General features: G+C 38.1%; 1 protein-coding gene and 1 long non-coding RNA gene across 2 annotated transcripts in view; both read left to right on the plus strand.

Annotated features, from left to right (window-relative positions):
- Positions 1-26,559, plus strand: part of LOC147830190 (uncharacterized) — a 179,295-nt gene that overhangs the window by 128,685 nt on the left and 24,051 nt on the right. The window lies entirely within an intron of this gene.
- The window catches only part of St18 (ST18 C2H2C-type zinc finger transcription factor), a 311,874-nt gene that overhangs the window by 128,115 nt on the left and 157,200 nt on the right, over positions 1-26,559 (plus strand). The gene's annotated exons all lie outside the window — the stretch shown is intronic.

Below are 26,559 nucleotides of genomic sequence, written 5' to 3' on the forward strand. Positions count from 1 at the left end.
GCACTCTATTACCTGTATACAACCAATCTTTGATTTCCAATCTAAGTCTATTTTTGCTTCTCGTGATTAGCATACAAATGCGAAAAAAGAAAAAAGTGGTTACATGCGTGACGATTAGTACATGCCTTCACTTTAATGTCAGTGGTTTGTCAGGCTAGAGGTGATGAAATGAATTGCTGCTTTGTAGGCTCCTTGGAGGTAAATCTTGTCTGAAAATGACTCCTATTCATCTCCTTTCATTTTTATTCTAAGTTCATCATACAATCTGCAAGCACATAAGCATATATTTGCTTTAAAAGAAATAAAGCACAATAGCTTATAGAACCTGGCTAATACATGTGAGCAGGCAGGGAGGTGTGCTCAGCTTCTATGTCAATACCATTCTCTCTACAAACTAGCACTGAGTTGGGAAACTTAGCCAAAATTTGGAGCCTGACCCTGTCAAGAATGGCATGCTCCACATAAGCAATGAGAGGGCAAAATGTTGAGGGAAGTCTTATGTTGGCTGTTGACTCCACGGACAGGAAGATATGAAGCTGAAGGAACAGATCTCTTTTAGTTTTATGTCTGAGCATAATATTGAAAGCCACAACCCTTCTCGTAGACTTCATGAAAACAGCATCTTATTTCCTGTTGCATGAGCAGCACATAAGCTTGCCAAACCTAAAATTCACAACTCTCTACTAATACTGACTGAAGGAACATTTGCCAATTTCTGCCCACCAGCACTTCCTCTGAATCCTTTCCACAGTCTTCTTTGAAGGATCGGACTCTGGATATGAGGAGTCTGGACTTGCTTCCTGCAGCCTGATCTGTGCCAAGACAGCAAGCTCCTGAGGACTGGTCCTTGTTTAAAGGGCCTTGCAGGAGTGGAGGTTAGATAGTGGCGTGGGTGCTGCTGACGGATGGCCCCATTTACATCAGAGGCAGTTATTATGCATGAAACCACTCAAGCATCATTTCTTTCAGGCAGTTCAACCAGTCAATTTTTCAGTTCCCTTCTGGTTCAGGGTCAGATGCAAATGAAGAATCTCAGGTTGGCTTCATTTAGGGACAGTGATGCTTCCCATCTTATTTACAGAAAATGTGTTTAAAGAGTATCCTACTTATAAACTATGTGAAAGTGTCCCTTCCTTGTGCCTCACAGAGGCCACAAAGAAGCTCTTATAGGGCTGGAGCCCTGATTTGCATTAAATGTGAATCCAGCTAAGCAGACAAGACATGGCCAGAACTCACCACTGGACGTCATAAACCTGTGAGCCCCAGGCAGCAAGGAGGGAGACACCAAATGCAAATACACATGGAAAACCACTCTATGAGCCACCACTCAAAGCCTACATCAGCTTCAAGGGTCACTTGAGTCTGAACTTAAAGGTAATGATCTTGTTCCCCTTGGAGTTATGGTTTCAGATTCAATCACAGGACAAGAAATTATTAATACGGTCTTGGAGCGGGCCTTAAATGATTACTAACATTTGTGCAGTGTGTTATAGCTCAACAATAATATATCATTTATAAATAATACAGTATATTATTTAGTACACATGTAACCCATAGGAAGAAGGCAATATCTGTGCTTATTAGCACAGAAACTGAGTCTCTAATAAATTTAATCAAATTTCATAGAGAATACAAAAAAGAAGGAAATAATAGCAAAAAAGGTGGATTTCTATTTTCCTTGTGAAGAAATCACCAAGGGTCGCGTTCTGGGGACAAGAAATGAAAGGTCAAACTGTTGTGACAAACATTATGTTGCCTACCGACCCCATGAACAGGAACACTGGGGAAAAAACACTCTGCTTCTACTTTTATTGTTTCAAAGGAGAAGGAAGCTATTTCAACACCAAGCAGGTAGCCAAGTATATTCTAACACCATGTGTTCTCTAAGCTACCTATCACAGTGTCACCCATCGTGTGTGTGCCTCTTCACCCTGGCTTCTCTCCCTCCCCTTTGGTCAGTGTCCTGGCAGTTCTGGTCCATTCAGCAGTTGGGGCTGCTCTGTACCACCCAGCTTGGCCCTGCAAAACACAGGGCTGGGCTCTGTCTGTGACTCTCAGCCCTGTCTCCTTGGGTACCTGTTATTACCTTTCTTAGTGACCCTAAAGGAGTGGTGAAAGTAAGATGAAGGGTTAAAACACTTCCTACATAATGTTGCAGGATGCAAGCTTCTGCCCCTTCACTCCCATGGAAAAGCCATGTTTGGGGGAGATCTGTGTGGATGCATAAACATCTACATACAGCACTCAAGGTCCAGAGGGAAACCCTTAATTGTTATGATCTGTATTAACTTCTAACCTCTTACGGATAGAGTTGAGGCCCTCACAAAACAATTTTTAATTGGATGAGTTCTGTGTGCCTGTTTGTTCATGGGAAAGAGGCCAGAATAACTTCATTGTACACAGATCTTATATCTGAGATTTTCGTCCGTTATTTGAAGGGAGGAGACGGGATTGATTGACAGACCAATTTCAAAACATTAGCGTCTTGGTATTACAAAACCAAGGCTTTGTGTTTGTTTGCTTGTGGAATGAGGAATTGTAGATGAGTCCCATCATTTAAAAACACTCATTTGTAAATCTGAATAAAAGTAAAAAAAACAATTAAACGCAATAGACACACATTGGAGTTAAATGCCTTCTTCTGTATTCCCTGGGATCACCAAAGGGAAGGCTGAGCCAAAGCTTTTCCCTATAGAACGGTGTGACAGTAGCTTATTCATTTTATGTTAATAACATGCTGCAGTCCAGGGTGTGCAGATTTGGTTTGATAGGCCCACACCTGAGGCTGCTTAAGCCATTAAGTACATATACTTGTAAGAAGTAATATCTTCTAGCACCATCACATCTCCTAGCAGATATTTTATGCACGCAGAATATATTTAATCAAGCATTTCTTCCACTGCCACACACATGCACAAAGTGTAGCCAGTTCTATTTGTCTTCGCACTGTCATATGATGTAGTACCATCTGGCATCCGACCACCCGCACCTCTTACATCAGTGCAATTCTGTGTGTAAGTAAAGTGACACTGCGTTATTAAAGCATATAAATAGGTAGTTCTTAAACACTGAGCAGAAATAAATTTTCTCAGCATTAATGCATGGAGTGCTAAAAGTGATATCAGGGAGCATATTGCTAAGTTTTGCAAGTTGCATATTTCTCTCAAAGAAGAGTTAATAATTTCTACTTTAGGAATTTTCAGTAAAGTCAAGTTTTATATACATTTTTGCAAGTTAAATATTTTTCTAAAAGAAGAGTTAATAATATCAACTTTAGAAATTTTCAGTACAGTCAAGTTTATGTATGTATTTGTAGACTGTATACTTAACATGTTAAAAAAAAATGGAGAACACATCTATTAATGACATTGGAGAATGAGAATTTAAAAGGAGCTGCAACATAGTAAGGGTTTTTTTTTTTTTCTAAACCCAAAAGTAAAAATGTGGGCATATATTTTTTTGGGAAAAAAAAGCAGTTATATATCTTTAGCCAGACTATGTCTCACAGTGAAATTTTTTTTTAAAATGCAAAAGGCCTTGAGTTCAACTCCCAGAATTGCTAAATAAATAAAATGAAACTTGCTGGATTATAATTAATGTAAAGTACTCACCAATTATATTACAAAATTTGTTCACAAAAGAGAAAAGCTTTAAGATTACTTTAATATTCAATTTAACAATTTCCAACACACTTTTTTGATAAACAGTTAAGCTAAACATAATGGTAAATTCATTTTGCTTTTTCAAAGCAAACAGCTGTGAGAGCCATCCTTGACGATCACTCAGTATCTCCACACACTGGTGTGGCCTATATGCTGGGCAGCCCTTACCAGCTGCTGTGGGCACCAGGGAGCTACTCAAGGCAGCACATGTGACCTGTCTCCAGGGGGAAAAGTGTCTGCCAAAGTACCAAAGTTTATCCTGGAAATACTGAGTGACACCCAGTACTGGGGACGGGGCAGTGAATAAGGCTGATGTGACCTCTCATCTTCTGGAGCTCAGTGTGGTGACTGAGGGATCTCTAGTGAGCAGTAAGCACCAGGCAGCGATAGGACTGTGAGGGGATCAGCTGGGGCCTCACTGAGGGAGTGCCGTCTGAGCTGGTGATGGACACATACCAGTAACCAGCTGTCAGAGGATCTGTAGATAGTACTGAGCTGTTCCTCAGCAGGAAGGGCCAGTACAGAGCCTTAAGTAGGAACAAGGCAGTAGAGAACACTAATAGTACTATGAAGAAGCTGGAGAGAAAAGGCACAGGGGTCCCTAAAATTCTAGGTTAGGAAAACCTGGCTTAGTCTGGCTGGTGTTGAGCGGGTGTGGGTAATGGCGGTCCGGGGCTGCTGGAAGCGTCATGCTGTTGGATGAAAGGGCAAGGACAGATGCACACCAGTTTTGTGATTCAATTAATATGTAACATAAAGAGGAGAGTCCTGCTTTTAGTCCTCACAGTGCATCCAAAAGAATATAATTCAGGGATTGCAGCAGACGGATATCAAGGTAAGCCTGGGTAACTTAGCCAGACTCTGTTTCAAAAGAACAAAGAGTGAGGATGAAGCTCAGAGCTGAAGTCCTTGCCTAGCATGTATAAGGTCCTGGATTTAATTCCCATTATCCAGAGGCTGGGGATTTACCTCAGTGGTTCCAGTGCCTGCCTTGGAAGAGCAAGGTCCTGAGTTCGATCCCTGGTACCAAAAAATAAAAATATAAAAAAAAATTCCAATTATCTAAAAAAAATGTAAAATATGATTAGTTCTGTGGCTATAAATGTTATAATTGAAACTATTTTGTATAAATAATATTTAGGGGCTCATGGATGAGAGCACTGACTTAGCATGTGTGAGGTTCTGGGTTTAAAAAAAAGAAAACAGAGACATGTAGCTTTTTTGTGTGTATTTGATTCTTTGGAGAGATGATATTGGCTTCCCATGATTATTAAGTGTAACGATCAGGATGTTAATATTAAGAGAGGGTCAAATAATCAGTTGAAAATTGGTTAGTAATAAGAGATTGTTCTTGGTCCTTGGGTCACTCCAAGGAGTAAAACTACTGTCTCTACTTTTGCACAAAGTTTTGTATTAGCAAATTTGCAGATTTAGAACATTCAGCAGATTAACCTCCTCTCTTTCTAATATTAAATAAAGCAAGTATCTATCAACCTTTTATTGCTTCTCTGTTCTTGGTATTTTAAGGATAATACTGAAAATGTTTATGTATTTATTTTGAGTAAACATTCCATACCTCAGATTCTTATTGGTTAAGCATCTGCACACCAGAGCAGATCTGAATCGTAGCATTTCCCAAGTCTCAAATCCTGACCCAGGCCCTGCCCTTCCGCAACTAAGGGCTCTTATCCCAGAGAAAATGTTTCTCAGATGGGAGCCTATAAAGCCATGTAGGGGTCCCAGGGAAGGAGGAGGAGGAGGAGTTCGTAGCTGGTGCTGGGTAGGGAGAAAGTCGGCACAGGACTGAATTTCCGGGGAAACAGAAGCTCACTTTTCACATGAGGAGACTTCACAGCACTTGGAGTTGTGCTAAGTGTGCAGTATGCATCCATGAATCCTAAGACCCTGCCTTGAGGTCTGTGTTCCTACCCTGCCTCCATCCTACTAACTCCATGATCTTGGGCCAATTGCTTTGTTTTTCTGAATCATCATTTCCCAATCCATAAAACAAACAAACAAATAAAACAATAACAACAAAACACAACCATCTCTAAGCAGGGGTAGAAGGCAAGATTTATAAAAGCACCTAGTACAGTTAGGAGCTGCCTCTTAAGTGTTTGCATTTGTATTTCCCACCGTGGAATCCACTTACCACTGTCTGTCCCTGGGTGCGTGCAAACAGAAGGTGGCAAATGGCTGACTGCAGTGGTGGAGGCTGGGACGGTGAATTTTAGAGGACAGGAAAGACTGTTGGCTACAGCTAAGTCACACTTCATTGCAGTGTGCGGATGCCTGCAAAGTGCTTCCCAACAGCATCTGTGATGGTCCTCTGGGAAACTAGGAAAGAGGCCCAGGACCTTGCAGGTAAGGCCACTCCTCTCCAGGTGTTCAAGAAGGCAGAGCTGGGTTGGGTCTCGAAAGGCCCCACTGCCTGCCGGCCTTGCCACCGCTGTCTGCTCCTCTTTCTTACCCCTGTTCTTCTTTCATCCCGTTTGGTCTAAACTCTATCCCACATTCTTCAGAGTCTGCTCAGATCAATATTTTTGAGGGCTTTTTGATGTTTGAGGGTTTGTTACCACAATCTTCATCCTTCAAAAACTTCCTGATAGTAATATTCTTAACAGACAGTGATTATCTGCATTTGCTGTTTTTGAGGCTTTATTTCATCATACTTTCTATTTTGGCCACATTTTGTTTTGTTAGTTCCTCACCTCCTTCAGCACCTTATTCTCCAAATCTGTGCAAGGCAATGCTCCTACCCAACCCAATAGAACAACACAAAGCGACTTCTACTGCTACTCAGGGCAATGCCAAAGATGGCACAGTTATCCTGTGTGTTGGACATGGTGACAACAGGACAGAACTGGGCTCCGGCCTGAGAGACTGAGTGGGCATTTAACACTGAACATTGGCTCTACTCCTGTTTGCTATGGGCTTTCCTTAGAAGGTTGTTTGGGTGTGAAGAAGGTTTCCAAAGTGCTTATTTATCATGCCTCAGTTTGTGACTGTGATTGATGTGTCACAGCCTTGTGGTCCTCTACACTTGTTAGCTTCATTGCAGCAGTGGGCTCCAGGGCTTTCTTCAGAGTCCATAGCATCCTCTGCCTTCAGGTATGTATGAAGCTGTTGCTTGAAGCCATTTCAGATGATCTTAGGGCTTTCAGTTTGGTCTCTGGATCCCTTATTTGAAGCCCAAGGGAGCTTAGCTGACTACTGTAAAACTGGAGTGTAAATTGAGGGTGACAGGTGAAATGTCAACCCACTAACTCTGATAATGAACTTTATCTATAAAATCCCTCCTAGTCTCTAGTTTCGTGCATCTATTATGCTAGATTTGCTTGAATCTTATCTGGGGTTCACACACCCTCAGATTTGTGCAGTGTCCAGAAATAGGGTTGTCTATTTATTCTGTGTACTGCTCCTGAGGCCCCCACCTCAGCTCCCTTCCTTCTTTGACAGGATCTCTCCGATTCTCTCTTCCTCTTCTGCAAGAAATGGCTTTTAAGGGTTTGTTTGGGATGTTACTCCATGTGTGAAAACCTGCTGACAGGTCGGCTGTGGACTGGATAGGGCTGAGCGATCCTCTCAAAGTGTGCTGACATTAGAGGTGGTGGGACCTTCAGGGGTGGAGGGTGATTAGGTCATGGACTCGTCACCTTGAAAGGGATTAATGGTGGATTTGTGGAGTAGTCATTTCTCTCTGACAGCCCTGGAAAATAAGTTGCTGTAAAGTGAGACCATCCTGTGGACTTGGCGCTTTCCTCAGGTGACTGTTTCCATTTCTGCTTCTCTGCCACACTGTGGGGTAGTCAGCAGGGGTCAGGGGAGGCTAGATGAGGTTGCCCCATCTTGGAATTTTAGCCACCACAACTGTGTGTTAAATCAACCTCTATTCTTTATAAAGTATCTAGCCTCAGGTCTTCTGTAATAGCAAGACAAAATGAAGTGATACAAGAAATAAGCATTAAGGTTACGTATTTATTCGCTTGTTTCTTTTAAAAATAAGATGGAATGGATTGGAGGCTCCTCTGTTTCTCTCCTGCCCCAAAGAGCACCCACCATTACCTTCTTGAATATAAGAACTTGAAGAAAACTGAACTTATTAAAACAGCAAATCATTATCCAGAAAACCTTACTGTAATCTTAGCATATCGTGTCATAATAAAAAATGTTCAGCAATCCTTGCAAAGTTGTTGATACTTAAATAGATCCTATGTACATGGGACTTTGCAGGCTATCACTTTGAATTTCTTCTTTTTTGTTTTTACCTTTAATGTATCTCAAAGTTTATCTTTAAAAGGGCCTACTAAAATACTAGGATATTTCTGAACCATTTTTCTTTAAAAATTAGCCTTGGTTTCTGTGGGTAAAACATTTTTTCTCAGTTGTCTTCTTTTGGACCAGTAGCTGCCAAACTTGAATGCGCCTTAATCATATGTAATCAGAAAAACCTGAGGGAGTGTGTTAAATCACAGATTTCCAGGACCCGGGCCGAAAGTTTCTGATTCAGGAGGGATCAAGCATCTGCATTTCTAACAAATTCCCAGAAAATGCAGGTTTAGAGAACACATTTTTTTTTCTTGTATTAAATTCTTTTATTGGTACATTGTAGGTATACAACACAATTACATTTCTCATTGGGAACTGTACCTTTACATGATGCATCTTAGTTCTTATTTTTTCCCCATTCCTAGCCCTCCCTTCACCCCCTCCACCCTTCCCTATTTACAAAGACTTTATTTCCATTTTTTTCATTTCTCAGCATTTTTCCTTTCCCTTCTTTCCTTTCCCCTGCCCCTCCCACTACCCCTACCCCTTTGGACCTTTTCTTCCTATTTTACATTTTTGATTATTCATTCTAATCATTGGTACATTTTAGGTATACAATATAATGACATTCATCATTGGAAATTTGCACCTTTACATAATCTCTCTTGGTTCTTATTTTTCACCTTTGCCCAGCCCTCCCTTCAAGTCTTCCATTCCTCCCTATTTACAAAGATTTTGTTCCTATTTTTCCATTTTCTCATATTAATTCCATTCTCTTCTTTCCTTTTCCCTACCCCTCCTACTTCCTTCCCCTTTGCCTCTTTTCTTCCTATTTCACATTTCCTATTATAAGTTTTAGTACTTATTTACACTTTCAGTTTCTCACACCAGAGAAACTGTTTGGTATTTATACATGTGTGTCCTATTTATTTCACTTAAGAGTATCTACTCAATGTGCACCCACTTAGCTATAAATGTCTCTAATTTTTCATTTTTGATGGCTGAGTAGTACTCCATTTTATTTAAAAAACCACATTTTCTTTATCCAGTCTCCAGTTGATGGGCATTTGGGCTATTTCCAAGTTTTAGCTATCACAAACTGTGCTGCTATGAACATGGGTGCACATATATCACTGTGGTATGATTCTTTTAATTCTTTGAGGAAGATCCCCAGCAGTGGGATAGCAGGGTCAAATGGGACTGCCAGTCCTAGTTCTTTGAGGTATCTCCATACTGATTTCCACAGTGCTTGCACCAGTCTACACTCCCACCAGCAGTGGAGCAGGGTTCTTCTTTCCCCACAGCCTCACTAGCATTTGTTATTGGTTGATATCATGGTAGCAGCCATTCTTTCTGGAGTGAGGTGGAATCTCAGCCTTGTTTTCATTTGCATCTCTCGAATGACCAGTGATGTTGAACCTTTTTTCATGTGTTTATTTGCTATTTCTACTTCTTTGTCTGAGAAATGTCTATTCATTTCAGATGCCCATTTTCAGATTGGGTCTTTAAATTTGGGAGGTCTGATCTTTTTAAGTTCTTTATAGATTCGAGATAGTAGACCTTTGTCTGAGGAAGAGCAGGTGAAGATTTTTTCCCACATTGTGGGTTGTCTCTTCACATGTTTTGCTGGTGGTTTCTCTTGCTGTGCAGAAGCCTTTTAATAAGAAGAGATCCCACTTGTTGATTGTTTGTGCTAGTTCACCAGCAACTGAGGTTTTGTTCATAAAATCTTTTCCTACATCGATGTCTTCAAGGGTTCTGCCTAACCTCTGTTCCAACTGGTTCAGAGTTTCTATTTTAATATTTAGATCTTTAATCCATTTTGATTTTAGTTTAGTGCCTGGTGAGAGATATAGGTCTAGTTTTAATCTTTGGCAAGTTGAAGCCCAATTTTTCCAGCACCATTTATTAAAGAGGCTATCTTTCTTCCAGTGAGGGTGTTTGACTCCTTTATCAAAGATGAGATGGCTGAGTGTGTCTGGCATTGTTTCTGCATCTTCTAATCTGTTCCACTGGTCCTCAGGTCTGTTTCTTTGCCAGTACCATGCTGTTTTTATCACAGTAGCTTTGTAGTAGAGTTGCAGGTTGGGAATTGTGATGCCCCCTACCATGTCTTTGTTACCTAGAATTGCTTTTGCTATTCTGGGTCTCTTCTTCTTCCAAATGAAATTTTGGATTGTTTTCTCAAGGTCCATGAAGTATGCTGCTGGGATCTCAATTGGAATTGCATTAAATCTATATAGCAGTTTTGGAAGTATGGCCATTTTCACTCTATTAATCCTTCCTACCCAGGAGCAGGGGATGTCTGTCCATTTTCTGATATCATCTTCAATCTCTCTTTTCAGAGTGCCATAGTTTTCAGAGAAGAGGTCTTTGATTTCTTTTGTTACGTTGATTCCTAGATATTTCAGTTTTTTGAAAGCTACTGTGAAAGGAATTATTTGCCCTATTTCTCTCTCAGTGAGTCTGTCATTGGTGTAGAGGAAAGCTATTGATTTCTGTGTGTTGACCTTGTAACCAGCTACTTGACTGAATTTGGTTATTAAGTCTAGAAGAATTTTGGTGGAGTTCTTGGCGTCTTCTATATAGAGTATCATGTCATCTGCAAATAATGACAATTTGACTTCTTCATTTCCTATCTCTATTCCTTTTATTTCTTTCTCTTGTCTAATTGCCATGGCTAATGTTTCCAGAACTATATTGAACAAGAGTGGTGATAGTGGACATCCTTGTCTTGTTCCTGATTTGAGTGTGAAGGATTTCAGTTTTTGACCATTTAGTATGATATTGGCTGTTGGTTTTTCATAGCTGGCTTTTATCAGTTTGAGGTAGAGACCATCTATTCCAATTTTTGGTAGGGTTTTTATTATAAATGCATGTTGGATTTTGTCAAATGCTTTTTCTGCATCTATGGAGATAATCATATGATTTTTGTCCTTGGCTCTATTGATATAGTGTATTACATTGATGGATTTGCATATATTGAACCATCCCTGCATCCCTGGGATGAATCCTACTTGATCAGGGTGTATGATCTTCTTGATGATCTTCTGCATTCTGTTTGCCATTATCTTATTAAGGATTTTTGCATCTATGTTCATTAGTGAGATTGGCCTATAGTTCTCTTTTTCAGTTGGGTCTTTCTCTGCTTTGGGGATCAAGGTGATGCTTGCTTCCAGGAATGAATTTGGGAGTATTGCTTCCCTTTCAATTTCATTGAAGACTCTAAACAGTAGTGGCAGTAGTTCCTCTCTAAATGTCTTGTAGAATTCAGCAGTGAAGCCATCAGGGGCCAGGCTTTTCTTAGTTGATAAGTTTTTAATTCTGTTTTCAATTTCATTGGTTGATATTGGGTTGTTTAGAATTTTTAGGTCTTCTTCATTCCACCTTGGTAATTCATATGTATCTAGGAATCTGTCCATTTCTTCTGTGTTGTCCATCTTATTGGTGTATAGGTTCTGGAAGTAGGTATTGATGATCCTCTGGATTTCTGCTGGGTCTGTTGTCATTTCACCCTTTTCATTCCTAATTGCATGGATTTGGGCCTTTTCTTTCCTTTTTCTGATAACGTTGGCTAAGAGTTTGTCAATTTTGTTGATTCTTTCAAAGAACCAACTCTTGGCTTCATTGATTTTTTCTATCATTCTCTTAGTCTCCATTGCATTGATTTCTCCTCTGATCTTTATAATTTCCTCCCTTGTATGAGCTTTGGGGTTGTCCTGCTCTTCTTTTTCTAGAAGCTTGAGGTTCAGCATCAGGTTGTTTAATTGGGCTCATTCTGTTTTCCTAAGATGTGTATTCACTGCTATGAATTTCCCTCATAAGACTGCTTTCATTGTGTCCCATAGATTTCAATATGTTGTATTTTCATTGTCATTTAATTGAAGGAACTGTCTGATTTCTTCTTTAATTTCCTCTGTGACCCATTGGTTAGTCAGAAGTGTGTTGTTCAATTTCCATGTGTTTATGAAATTTTTTGAGTTTCTTTTGCTATGGATCTCCAATTTCATCTCACTATGGTCTGATAATATACAGGGGATAACTTCAATTCCTTTGCACTTACCTAAACATGTTCTATGTGTGAGTATGTGGTCTGTTTTGGAGAATGACCCATGTGCAGCTGAGATGAATGTGTATTCTGATTTTGTGGGGTGGAAGACTCTGTAAACATCTGTTAAGTTCATTTGTTCAAGAGTTCGATTGAGTTCTAGTATTTCATTACTTATTTTTTGTCTAGTTGATCTATCTATTTGTGACAGTGGGGTGTTGAGGTCCCCTACCTCAATTGTATTAGTGCATATATGACTTTTTATGTCCGTTAGTATTTGTTTTATATAGTTGGGCACACTTGTGTTTGGTGCATAGATATTTATGATTGTCATCTCTTCCTCTTGCATTGTTCCCTTTACAAGGATGTGGTGTCCTTCTTCATCACTCTTAATCAGTGTTGGTTTGAAATCTACTTGATCTGCAAAGAGGATAGCTACTCCTGCTTTTTTTTCTGGTTCCTGTCACATGGAGTATTGTTTTCCACCCTTTAACTTTCAGTCTATGAGTTTCCTTTTGAATGAAGTGTGTTTCTTGTATGCAGCATATTGTTGGATTTTGCTTTTTGACCCATTCTGCCAGTCTGTTTCTTTTGATTGGTGAATTGAGACCATTAACATTGATGGCTATAACTGAAACATATTGACTTATCATTGCCATGACTTTTTCTTTTCGTTGGGTTCTCCTCCTTTACATTTAATTTCTTGTCATGGCAGATTTGTTCATTCTGCTTTGTTTCCTGGGATTGTGATCCTCAATGTCTGTTCCTAGGATATTGTGTAAAATTCTTTGGAGTGCTGGTTTGGTATTCACGAAGTTCCTAAGGTGCTCTTTGTCATGAAAATATCTTATTTCTCCATCCATTTTGAAAGATAGTTTTGCAGGGTACATCAATCTGGGTTGGAGGCTGTTTTCTTTTTGTCCTTGGAATATGTCACTCCAAGCTCTTCTTGCCTTGATGGTTTGTGTTGAGAAGTCTGCTGTGATTCTGATGGGCTTTCCTTTGTGTGTGATTTGTTTCTTTTCTCTGACTGCTTGGAGAACTTTGTTCTTCTGTTGTATTGCTGGAATCTTAACAATTATATGCCTACGTGTAGATTTTTTTTGATCAAGGCTATTTGGAGTCCTATATGCCTCACTTATCTGTATGTCAAGCTCTTTTTCCCTGCTTGGGAAGTTTTCTGCCATTGCTTCTGTGAATCCCTGCATGCTTTTTTTTGTTTGGTAGGAGACACATCAATTTACATTTCTTTTCAAATATTCTTATTTATTTTTAAGTATTCTGTAGTTTTGCTATCATGTTTGCAAGATTTCATTTATCTATTCTGACTGGAATTCAGTATGATTCAGAAATGTGAGGAAATTTTCACACAATCTGAAATCATCCTTTCTGAATATTGTTGTTCCCCGTCTTTTCCTGATAGTTCTTTTTTGGATTTCCACTAGTTGTGCCTTAGGCTTCCTCATTCTATGTTTCATCTCTTTTATCACCCTAATATTTTAATCTCTTAATCTCTGTTTGATTCTGAGTAGTTTCAAGTATAAATAATTTGAGATCTATTATGGGTGTGATACTGTTGTCTTTTGCTTTTGTGCACTGGCTCAGACTCATTTGTTCTTTATGTTCTCTGTCCTTTATTTACTTATTTTTATGGTAATGGCGATTGAACCCTGGGCCTTTGCAATGAAGTATATCCCCAGCCTTTTCTTATTTTTTGTTTTGAGACAAGATCTTGAGTGTTTCTAAGCTGCCTTGGCTGGGCTGAACTTGTAATCCTCCTGCTTCAGCCTCCCAGAGTGTTGGAATTAGAAACCACAGCCAGCATTTGTTCATTTTTAGAAAATATTCCTTCATTTGTCTAACAATGCATTTTTAAACATGATACTCCCGTATGCCTAAGAGCCTGACTTACGGTGTTTCTTGAGGGTTAACTGCAGGTCTGTTCCTTCAGGAAAATTTGTGTTTGCTTCCACCAGTAAGCAACCCAGACCAGCTTTTTAACTAAACTCTTTTGGAAGGCCACAAGGTAGGGGAATTCTAGTGCCAAATCCATAAAGGATCTAGTCATTTCAAGATGGGAACTTCACTCTGCATATCATTAGGCAAGTTTTCCTCTTCTTCCAGAGCCTGGGGTAAGGCCTGGTAGTTTCTTTCAGTTACCTTTGGTGAAAGTGAATATTTTTTCCCCTAGCTTTCTTTTCATCTGGGCGTTTTTTTGCCCAGGGCCTACACTTCCCAGAGGGTAAGAGGTAGTATCTCCAAATCTCTTTTCCAATTTGCATAGCCTCAGGCTTTATCTCCAGTCTTTTTTCATAGCTGACTAAAACCAGAGCTCCAGGGATCGGGAAATTGGCAGGTGTTCTCAAAATGTCTGTGAGCCTCCTGTTTTACTTACATATAGGTTATTTATTTATTATTTAATCATTTTGCTTTTGTTGTTATTTATTTTCCATGAGAAGGTGTTCTTTAGCTTTACACCATTGAACCTAAATATTGGCAGCAAATGAAATCTGCCTAAAGTATGGTAAAGCCTTACATCTATGAAAAGAACCCAGAGCTTATTGGCCAGAGGACAATCATCGTGCACATTCCTGGCCTAAAATCAATAGCATGATGTTAACATTTATATTGAACAGTATTCAGCCCAAAGTAAGCCATATGAAAATTGTAGTTGCCAGTCATTAGTAGATGTGGTATTGTTAATATTTTCTAGAATTCTCTTTCTACTGGAACATGCTACATCTTTATAAACATGAGAATGGGAAAATATTTTCCAGCTATTCCTCGGACCGAAGACTAATATCTAAATTTATAAAGAACTAAAAAAAATAGTCCCCCAATAAAAGACCTGATCAAATAATTGGCAACTGAAATGAATAGACACTTTTCAGAAGAAGTACAAATGGCCAATAAATATGTGAAGAAATGTTCAGCATCTCTATCCATTAGAGAAATGCAAATTAAAAGAACAGTGAGATTCTACCTTAGTCCAGAAAGAATGGCCATTGGCAGGAAAATAATAACAAATGCTGAAGAGGCTGGGAGGGGGTGGCTTCCACATCATTGGTGGCAATGTAGACTACTACAACCACTATGGAAATCAGGATAAAGATTCCTCAAAAAACTAAAAATAGAAATTCCATTTTAACCAGATATTCCCCTTCTAGGTATCTTCCCCAAAGTTTAATGATATCACATTACAGTGATATATATGCTTACCATGTTTATAGCAACATAATTTATAATAGCTAAATCTTAGAAGCAGCCTATATGCCCATCAACAGATGAATGTGGTATTTACACACAATGGAGAGCTACTTTGCCATGAAGAAGGAAACATGAGTCATTTGTAGGAAAATGGATGCAACTTGAGACCATAATGTTAAGCGAAATAAATTAGACACACAAGCTTAACTATTGTGTGGTTTCTCTTGTATGAAAACCCCACCAAAAAATAAAATATAAGATAGATAATAGGAAATAGGAGATAAATCTTTTGCAAATGAGAAGGGGACCAATAGATGGAAAGAAAGGAGGTGAAAGGGATGAAAAAAGAATTAATATGTATTATGTACATGTACCAACTCCCAGTGATGAATGTAATAATCATGTACTGCAAACACGGACTAATAAAAATCAATTTGATAATATTTTGTACATTTATGTCATATTGCGCAAAACCAATGATATGTGATACTTCAACAACTCATTCTCTGTTTTTGGTTTCAACAATGAAATTGCCATCAATTCTATGTATTTTAAGTATTGTTAATCTATCACTGATGGTACTGGTTAAGCATTTTGTAATTATTTTTTGCTCTTAAATTCCAACTTGCTAATATTAACCTTTATAAGTATACATATTTTATATGTATAGAATGCTTTTGAAAGAATATTCATTATGATTGCAAATCCTCTTTGAGATGAGGCACTATGTATATATTCAAACCCATAGACATAAATGTAATAATATTTAATGCATTTCTTCAGATGTCTAAGATCATCATGAGGTGGGACATCCTTTTCCTCAGTTTAAAATTTCAGCATTGCAGTGAGAGGAAGTACTACATTTTGCTGTTATGGGTATTATTTTGTTTTAGCATGAATGAAAGACTCATGATCTCCATGATTTAAGGGACTTAAAACAGAAAGAACTCGAGTTGGGTTGTGATGATGCCAAGAAACCAGGCTCAGCATGAGCAGGGTAGACATCGTCTGTGTGTCCTTTGCTTGTTTCCCTTTCAATACCCAGGAAGCGCTGGCTGCTCCTTGAGGCATTGTTCAGCACCTCACTCCTTTCACCCTCATCTCTCCATCAGATCATCTGCAATCTAAAAGGCTTCCATCAATGACCGTGAGGCTTTGGACATCATCTGGGCAAATGACTATTTATTCTCCACTCTCAAGGTAGTCTGATTGTGCCTTGAGACCATAATGTTGAGCGAAGTTCCCAGAGAATTTTCAAACTGGTGTGACTGACCCTGGCTCCTTGTTGCACAGAACTGGGACAAGATGACAGAAGGCTGGAGTTCTTGACAGGGGGCAGGGCATTTGCCAAAAAGTACAGCATCTTGGAATGTTGGGCATAGTTTACCAGGAGAACAGCTGTGCACTTTGGGTTTCTTGGATGTCATCTTGTTCAGAAGGGTTTGTGTGAAGTTACATTTGTGTGTCATTTGGGTGGTGTTTAGTATGTGTGCATATGTGTGAGATGTGTAGTGTGTGGAATAGTGTATATTTGGTACGTGTATAGCTGTGTTGTGGTGTATGATATGTGTGTATTGTATGGGTGGAGTCGTGTGTGCACATGCGATACATGTATGGTATGGTGTGTACGGTATGTATCCATGAGGTGTGTGTATGCGTGTGTCTTGTGTGTGTGTGGTTGTGTATGTGGTATGGGGAGATACGGTGTGTGGGGGGTGTTGTGTATAGGTGTGGAGTATGTGATGTGCAGGCTGTGGAGGGGTGTCTGTGGTATGTGTGTATGTCTGATATGTGTTGTGTGTGCTATGTATCTGTGAGGAGATGTCTGTATGTCTGTGTGTCTGTGTGTGTATGGCATGGGGGGTGTCTGTGTGGTGTGTGTATACACATGGTAAATGGTGCATGTTGTGTAGATGTGTGGGGTGTGTGGTGTGTAGATGGTGTGGTGGGTGCCTGTGTGGGGTGTCTCTGGTGTGCTGTGGTGTGTATGGGTGATGGACGCAATGTGTTGTATGCATGTGCGTATTTCCCTTGGAGTCATGCGTCCACAGAGAAGGGGACCCTTCCCATGCTCGTTTCCTGCTGCACCATGAGCCCTATCCTTCAGCACGCAAGAACTCCCCTGTTTCCTTTTCTCCTCTCTTGTATGGCGTAGAAGTACTGCTAATGGGGCTGGAAAAAGCTCACAGTTATTTGTTTGTTTGTTTGTTTGTTTTGGTACTGGGGATTGAACTCAGGTCCTTGAGTTTTCGCAGCAGGCAGTGAAACCACTGAGCTAAATCCCCGGCCCTAGCTCACAGTTATATAACTGTATGCAGATTTGCTCTTGAACAGAGTTCACAGCATTTATCAGGTTCATAAAATGTCTTGTGAGGCCTTCCCTCTAAAAAATGCCGTATTAAATGATTTATTATAATAGCTTCATCTTACAGATAAGTAGCTTAGTTTCTAGAAGTCATAGCTTATTTTCTATAACTCTTCCAACTTTTTAGTTAGACATGTAATAACTTACCCCAGATAAACATCTACTTGTGCAGTACTTGCATTTCAGTAATGAAGAAATGATTATTGCTTTAACTTTCAGCTGTGATTGATTGGCTTTGGCAAAGCTTGATGATATGACACACCAAATGCACTGAGGTAAAATTGCTTCAAACTTGATAAACTGCAACAAATGAATTTAAACTTGAACTGAACTTTAGCAAAAGGCATCCATCTCATTTTAGTTATAATTTACTCTTTAAAAGGACAAAATAAACAACATCATAATCTAGATAATGGAAGACACATCACAGTTTCTATTCACAAGGTTAACAGGCTTTTATTCACTCATACAGTTTCGCTACTTCAGGTTAAATATCAAGGTTTAAGTTGGTACTTGCAGGAGGAAAAAACGTAGAAGCAACTCTGATTAAATTATTTTTAAGTATTTAAATTTATTTGAATTCAAATTTTATATCAGTTAGCGTTTAAGGTTTTGACTTTTATGAGTCATGGAGAAACCAAGCCTGTCAATACTGACAAGTTTCCAGTCTCAAAGAAAAAGTATTTTCAATAAAAAACATCTTAATTAAAGTGCTGTAAAGCTTTGTAGAGGGACTTCACTTAAGATAAAAATGAGCAGCATTTTTCTGTGTATTTCCCATATTTAAGCAAGTAAAAATATGGAATTTAAATAAAATGTCATTATTTTATAAATAAATAGCTTTCTCTGAAGTAAAATTTTTAGGAAAAGAGAAAAAATACACCAATTATTAAACTATGAGATTGGCTGTTTTTTTACAGGATTGAAAGCATGATTGAAGATCTGGACAAATTTTAAAGTTGGCTTGCTATTTGTTAATGTGGTGATTATTATAACCATGAGAGCTGGTCAGTTAGTTTATGTGTTTAGAGTTAAGGTGTGTTAGTCAACTTTTTGTTCTTGTGACTAAATAACCAGGGGAAAAAACAGTTTAAAGGAGGAAAGATTTGTCTTAGCTCATGGTGTCAAAGGAGTCCATGGTCGGCTGACTGCAAGGCAGCAACATCATGGTGGAAGGCATCACAGAGCAAAGCTGCTCTGCTCAGCAGCCAGGAAGCAGAAAGAGCAGCAAGGGCACCTGAAAGCTACATCCGCCCTGACCTACTTCCTCCACCTGTGCTCCACCTCCTAACAGCCCATTCAACAATGACTTCCTCAGTTTAATCCATTCCTGAGGTTAGTATCCTGATGATCCACTCTCCTCTCTAGGCCCCACCTCTGAATCTTGCTTCCTTGAGGATCAAGCCTTCCCCACAGGAGCCTATTATTATTTAAACAGTAATATAAACTGTCTTAGAAAATCAGTTAACAGGGATTACTACTGCTCACCCTACATCTATTAATATGATTGGAAAACGATCTATTTCTTCACATAACAAAAAGATTTTCCTACTGAAAGATGGTACAATTTCTCTTTCTATTTCTGTTACATTCATTGATAAAATTTTACTTATAAAAATGACTGATTTCTGGAAGCTAAATTTGCAGGTAAAGGAAGTATATATTTTACAGATAAATATTTTGCGTGCATGAATACATTTCTTATATTTAGCACACATGCACATGTATATATTTTTTCTACACACATATTTTGCAGTAATATTTTTCAGTGCATTTTCTTCTACAGGAATTCTATATAGCACCTCAATATCCATCATAATACCTCAAGAGTGAATGTAGAAACAGCTGCTTAGTTGATTGCATTGGATACATTTCCATCTTTTAATTTAAATTATTTTCAACTTTTCTACTAACAGTTGACTTACTCTTCTTTAGCTTCAACAGAGGATGTAAAGTTATCTGTTTTAAGGCAGAACTATTATTTAGAGAGAGGATACACAGATGTGTCAGTAGTTAAAAGAAATTCACTTAAGAGAGTAGGGTCAATGGGTTATAGAACTGCTGAACTCATCTGAAGCCTTGTGGAATGAAATGTATGAGAAATATAGTATTCGTAATTAAGGTTTTAATGAATTGCCTTGTTAATCCATACACTGTATGCATGTCGCAACATTTTCTAGGCTTAATTAGTGTACTTGATGATTATGTTTATTTTCTGATGTACACGCTGATTAAGCATTGTCCACACATTGGAGCTTGAAACAAGATCAATCTGGAAAGTAGTACCTAGTTATCTAACTGGGGACTCAAAATGCAAATAGATCAACTTATGTAAAATTAAATTAGTTCTAATAGAACTCATGTTGCCTAAGCATCTACTGTCACATTCTAAACAGTACAGTATTCTCTTCTAAGAATAAAAGGCTTCTGTTGACAGATCTTTAAACCTTTTCAAGCTTAAAATCCTAAATGTATATGCTGTTAAAACTGAACTGCCACTCTTTTACTTAAGAAATTATGGAGTATTTCAGTTGTCATTCTACTGTATTCTAGAAATACAACTCATTATGGTATTATGGTGTTTGGGGAAATGAATATCAGACTTCAAAATGCTTTTCATTAAAATCTCTATAAAAAAAAGGAAGATTAAAAAAAAATCTCTATGAATTATAAGTTTTGTGAATTTCCTCTTACATTGAAATTCTCCAGATAGTTCTATTTTTTATATTCAAATTCAGTCTCCATGTTGCAGTCAGGGTTTGCAAGGGAATAGGTTTAATACAGGGCATGTAATTTATAGGATTATTTTATAATAGTCACCCCAAAACTCAAATGCAGAGGAGAGCAAGAGATAAGCCACACACTAGAGACCCAGAGAATCCAGCCAAGGATCTGGATCCCACAGCAATGTCCTGCACAAGTCCAGCTGAAGCCCTAGAGTCCAAGGCAATGTTCTCAATGAGTCCAGCCAGAGGCCTAGAGCCCACGGCAATAACTCATGCTGGTCTTTATCAAGGATCTGCACCAGAAAGGCCCAAAGGCCAGTGATGGAAGCCAGAAAACCTACAATGGTAGGGTAAGGGATTTGTGCCACCAAGCTGCAGGATCTATGCAGAGGGATATTGAGGGATCTACAGCCAGGAAGTGATGCTCACGTTGAAGATCAGAGTGACCCTGATGAGAACAGCAGCCATTCCTAGCAACAGGCCCTGACCTCCTCTTCCAACAAGAACAGCCAAGTTCACATCAGGAAAACCAGCCACAGCACGCTTCTTCTAGAAAAATCAATAGCCCCAGATCTTGCCCTCTAATACTCCTTTTATGCCATTGACAACAGTCCTCCAGTGCATCTTCCACACTTAACCACACTGATTCAGTTCAGCTGGGTGTTACAGGTTGATCATTAGTTAATCCATCACACTCCAATAACCATGTGTTAATATCTCCTTGATTCCAAGATGAGACTTCAAGTGAATATCAGAAGAAGGAATCAGACTGTAGCTTCCTTTAGATGTAGATATTTTATGAATAGTTGTGAGGATCTTTTTAGCTTTTTTTTCAGAACATTTTCAATCTTTGTTTTTGTGGATATGTTTTTTGAAATATTGTGTTAAGAGCACTTAACATGAGACTTACCCTCTTCACAGATTTTATTGTGTATAATCCATTATCATTGACGCAAGTGTAGTATTGAACAGTAGATCTTTAGAGCACACTCATCTTGCTTGACTGAAACCTTACGCCCATTGATTAGTAACTCCCCATTTCTCTCTTCTCCCAGATAATCACTACCCCTTAGTTCTATGAATTTGACCCAAGAAAACCTCACATTAATGAAATATGGTATTTGTCTTTTTGTGATTGGCACATTTCACTTAGCATAATGTCCTCCAGCTTCACTAATGCATCACAGAATTTCCTTCTATTTTTAAGGTTGAACAGCATTCCAGCTTCGTGTGTGTGTGTGTGTGTGTGTGTGTGCATGTGTGTATGTGTGTGTACAGCAAATTCCTTTATCCATTTACCTCTTGATGGATGTTAATGTTGTTTAACCCAGTCCTAGTATATGAGGACCTTGGTCCAAGGTGCTGTGGGACAAAGAAAGAGAGGCAGACAGATCTAGGATTACAGAGTGCAGTTAATTGAGGAACATGGGTAGAAATATGGTCCTGAGCAGTGTCAAGACCAGTCGGATCGCCACAATTTGGGTCAGAAAGAGATGCACATACGTAGGTTAAAACAAAATTGAATTCATCCTAGATGGAATGTACCTGATTCATCTTAAGGTAATTTCAAAGAGTCAGGCAATATCGTTGGAGCCAGAGTCCAGTTATAAAGCTCCAGATACTACTCTAATGGTTTTGTCTACTTGTAGTTTGTTAGGAAACCATACAGGAGAAACCAGTTAATGTCATTTTGGAGAAATCATGGTGGTTACAGCTCAAAATGACTGTTGTCCTGGCAAGCTGTATCCATACATGACGTGCTGAATTTAAGAATACTCTTCAAGTTTGTGTTTCCAATTCTTTTGCATAAATGCCCAGAAATCATAGGGTAGTTTTATTTTTCATTTTTTGAGGAACCACCATACTGTATTCCATAATGGCTGTACTGCATTGGTGGTATAGTGGTGAGCATAGCTGCCTTCTATCATGGTTGTAATAATTTATAATTTAGATTTCTACCAATAGTGTGAGTGTTCTCTGTTCCCCACATCTTTGCCAACACACCTTCTCATATTAACCAGCTGTGAGATAATGCCTCATTGTTTAATTTGCATTTTCTTATTGATTAGTAATGCCAAACTATATATATATACATATACACTATATATGTATGTATGTAAGTATATGCATATTATTGGACATTTATATGTCTTTTTCAGAGACATATCTACTCAAGTTTTCTCATTTTTTTTTGCCATCTTGATAATACCTTATTTTTGATGGTGCATAACCTTAAGGAAACATTCTTGGATATTCATCACGTTTTTCCTACATAATTTACTGTTCTGATTAAAAGTAAAAATGATACAAAATAAAGTTCTTAAAGATAAAGTGTTTAAGTTGCCTAGAGTCACCAAATTATTTTAAAAATCACCCTAAGAGATGGATGAGATACTGCTGATATTATACTAGATAAAAATGTCAGTCAAGCTTCATCATCAGAAGGGATATATTCATGAGATTTATTATTCCAGTGTTTCATTTTATTTTTATTTTTCTTGGCTTTTTGAGACAGGGTCTCTCTGTGTAGCTATGTAGTTTAGGCTGGTCTTGAACTCATAGTGAACCACCTCCCTCAGCTTCCCAAGTGCTGTGATGACAAGCATGTGCCACCATGCCTGGCTATTTCAGTTCTCCCAGTTTTAAATCAAGTTATTAATCTTTACTTACTGAGTTGTAGAAATTCTGGAGATTGTTCCCTTATCAGTCATATTATTTGCAAATATTTTCTCCCATTCTGCAGATAGTCTCTTTGCTCTATTTTTTTCTTTTGCTGTGCAGAAACTTTTTAGTCTGCTATAATATCATTTGTTTATTTTTGCTTTTGTTGCCTGTGTTTTTGGTGTCATATCCATAAAACCATTGCCAAGACCAATGCTGTGAAGCTTTTTCTTTATGTTTTCTTCTAGGATTTATAGGTTTTTGGTCTTACATTTAAGTCTTTAATCTGTTTTAAGTTAGTGTTGAGTATGGTATAAGATATGGGAGGTCTCTAGAAAATTGTTAGATAATAAATTCATATATTCAAGAATTTATTGAGTACATCTTTTCCTTACTTTGAGAATACTCTATGCATATTCTTTTTTCTCCTTTATATTTGATGCCTGTATTTGTAAAGCATCTAAGAATTTAATGGAACAAAATCATTTTAAAGTTACATGCAACCTCTTTAAGAAAGCATTTATTCATTCATTTGTGTGTTCCATAAATGTCTGTTGAGCACCTCCTCTGCAATATTGTGCATGGTACTAAGCACTAGTTATATAAAAGTTATATACAACTGTATATAATAGTTTCTGTTTTCAGTGAGATGATTTACTGAGGAATATGTTAGGAAGGAAGACAAATGGCAAAAGAGCAATCTAAATGACATTTGCAGGTATTAATAATGCACTGGTGGAGACTAGAGACCCTAAAGGATAATTATTATTATGAAATACGTTAGTACTCATTCATATGACTTTTGTAAGATTTACTTCCTACAAAAAACTTATACTTCATGATTTCATGAACTTTAAGCAACAGACACTTGAGGAAGACATAATTAGTGGTTGTATTTAGTGTCTATTAGTAAGCCAAGCCTTAGTGAGATTCAAGGAATAACCACCAGCACTGCTGATTCACTCTTGGAAGCATAGAATGAAAGGAGGCTTTCTTGTCTTAATGGTAGTAGAAAGCAGTTGGGAGGGAGGTATCAAATGCTTTACATGTGGGCATACACTTTGGTGCTGTACTTTTATTTTGATACTCTTTGCTCAAGTTAAAAATCTCTTAGTAGGGAGCAAGTCTGTAAAAATAACAGTATTATTGAGCTTCAGTCATATATCATATGCTTTGCCCATTTAAAGAGTACAATTCAATGGACTGTAGGTATTCACAGACTTGCACAACCCATCACCATAATTTTAGAATATTTTTATCACCTCAAAAAGAAATCCTGTACCTTTTAGCTATTAATCTCTCATCTCAAACACTGTTTTCTTTCCTTCCTTCCTTCCTTCCTTCCTTCCTTCCTTCCCTCCTTCCTTTCTTCCTTCATTTTTTCCCTCCTTCCTTTATTTGTGGTTTTGGAAATTGAACCAATGGCCTTTTCACTGAGCTACATCCCCAGCTATTTTCATTTTTTATTTTTGAGACAGTCATGCTGTTACTGAGTTGCCCAAGTTGGGCTTCAAACTTGCAATCTTCCTCCCTCAGCCTTTCAGAGTGCTGGGAAGAAGATCCATTTTTATTGTAAATATTTAAGGTGTACAACTTAATGATGTGGCATATACATACATTTATGAAATGATCATTGTGATCAGGCTAATTAAAGTATCTATCATCTTTTGTTACCATTTTTTGTTTCTGTTTTGCATAACTAATAGGTTTTAGAAATCTAATATATAGCATGGTGACCTTTGGTAAAAAAAAAATTTATACTGTATACTTGAAATTTACATTGTATGTAGGTCTTAAGTATTCTCTCAACACACACTCAAGAAGAGAAAAATATGTTTTCAAAAAGAAATGGTCACTGAAGAATTATTGATAATTAAGAAGCTTTCTCATATAGCAGAGGAATCATTGAGCATATCAGGGAACAAACAAGAAGAAATTAAATTTGTTGACTCCATTCACTAAAATAAGTTTTACAAGGAGTTTAGAAGATTTACAAAATGCTTATGCTACGATGTTAAGTGAAATTTTCAAAAGACACGCACAAGAATACTGATACCCAAACTCCAGCTGGAATGGTTACTCAGAGGAGAATCCAGGCAGTTCTATAATATACCCTGATTGTTCAAAGATCACCTCCACTTGTGATATCTAGTTGTATCGAACTGCCCTTATTCACATTGAATTTATATCTAGCCCAGCTGTTCAGTCACCCAAAAGACAGCCAGTATTTTCTCAGGAATGTCTGGAGTAGTGGTACAGATGGTGCCTTCATGAGGTTCCAACGTCTAATGAGTGATGACCTGCAGGTCTTTCAGAAGTCTGGCCTCTCAGAACAATGCTACTCTGATTACTCATAATTGGTGTATCTGTTTACATTTGTTGTCATTATTGTTTTCCTGGAGAAAACCATCAGATTCATGTTATATGGGAATCTGTTCAAACATTTATCAGTGCATTAGAGTGCATGCGAAAACTTCCAAGGTTTACACCCTCATTTCATATCCAAATGGAGAGGGATGGGATTTATCATCCAGCTGTGAAGTCACTGCCACCAACACTGATTAAAATCTCTGCTAGAAAGAATATAACTATCTCTGTAGTTTTTTGCCCCCATTAAGTTTGTTGGTACATTTTAGGTATATAGTATGATGGCATTCATCATTGGGAATTTGTACCTTTACATGATATATCTTGGTTGCTATTTTTTTCCCATTCTCCTGCCCTCCCTTCAACCCCTCCACCCCTCCCTATTTACAAAGACTTTGTTTCCATTTTTTCCTTTACTCATATTTATTCCTTTCCCCTACCCTCCTGCTTCCCCTTACCATTTGGACCTTTTCTTCCTATTTCACATTATCTGTTATACATTTTGTTTCTTATTTACACTTTCAGTTTTTCATACTAGAGAAACTAAACTAAACAGTAAATAAACATATGAAAAAAATATTCAACATAACTGGTCTTTTACGAGATGCAAATGAAAACAATGCTGAGATTCCACCTCACTAGAGAAAGAATGGCTGCTATCAAGAAATCAACCAATAGCAAATGCTGGTGGGGTAGTAGGGAAAAAGAAACCCTTCTCCACTGTTGGTGGGACTGTCGACTAGTACTACCACTGTGGAAATCAGTATTGAGATACCTCAAAAAACTAGGATTAGAGGTCCCATTTGACCCAGCTATTCTTCTGCTGGGGATCTTCCCAAAAGAATTAAAAGAATCATACCACAGTGATATATGCACACCCATGTTTATAGCGACACAGTTTGTAATAGCTAAAACTTGGAAACAGCCCAATTGCCCATCAACTGGAGACTGGAAAAAGAAGATGTGGTTTTGTAATAAAATGGAGTATTACTCAGCCATAAAGAATAAGAAACTAGAGACATTTATAGCAGAACAGATGCACATTCAGGCTATACTCTTAAGTAAAATAAATAGGACACACATGTAAATCTCTGATAGTTTTTGAAGAATAGCCTAGACATCCTAAAAATTTTTTCCTTGATTGAGTTCCAGCAGTGAAACTGTTCAGTTTCAATTTCATACATTGTAGCTGGGCAATAATATGTCATTATGTGGACCTTAAAGACACTGTTGAACGCTGTCCACTGTGTTAGT

The sequence above is a fragment of the Heterocephalus glaber genome, unplaced genomic scaffold (assembly GCF_053883595.1).
Source record: "Heterocephalus glaber isolate CG9 unplaced genomic scaffold, H.glaber_assembly_v1.0 deba00000281, whole genome shotgun sequence".
Classification (NCBI taxonomy): Eukaryota; Metazoa; Chordata; class Mammalia; order Rodentia; family Bathyergidae; genus Heterocephalus; species Heterocephalus glaber.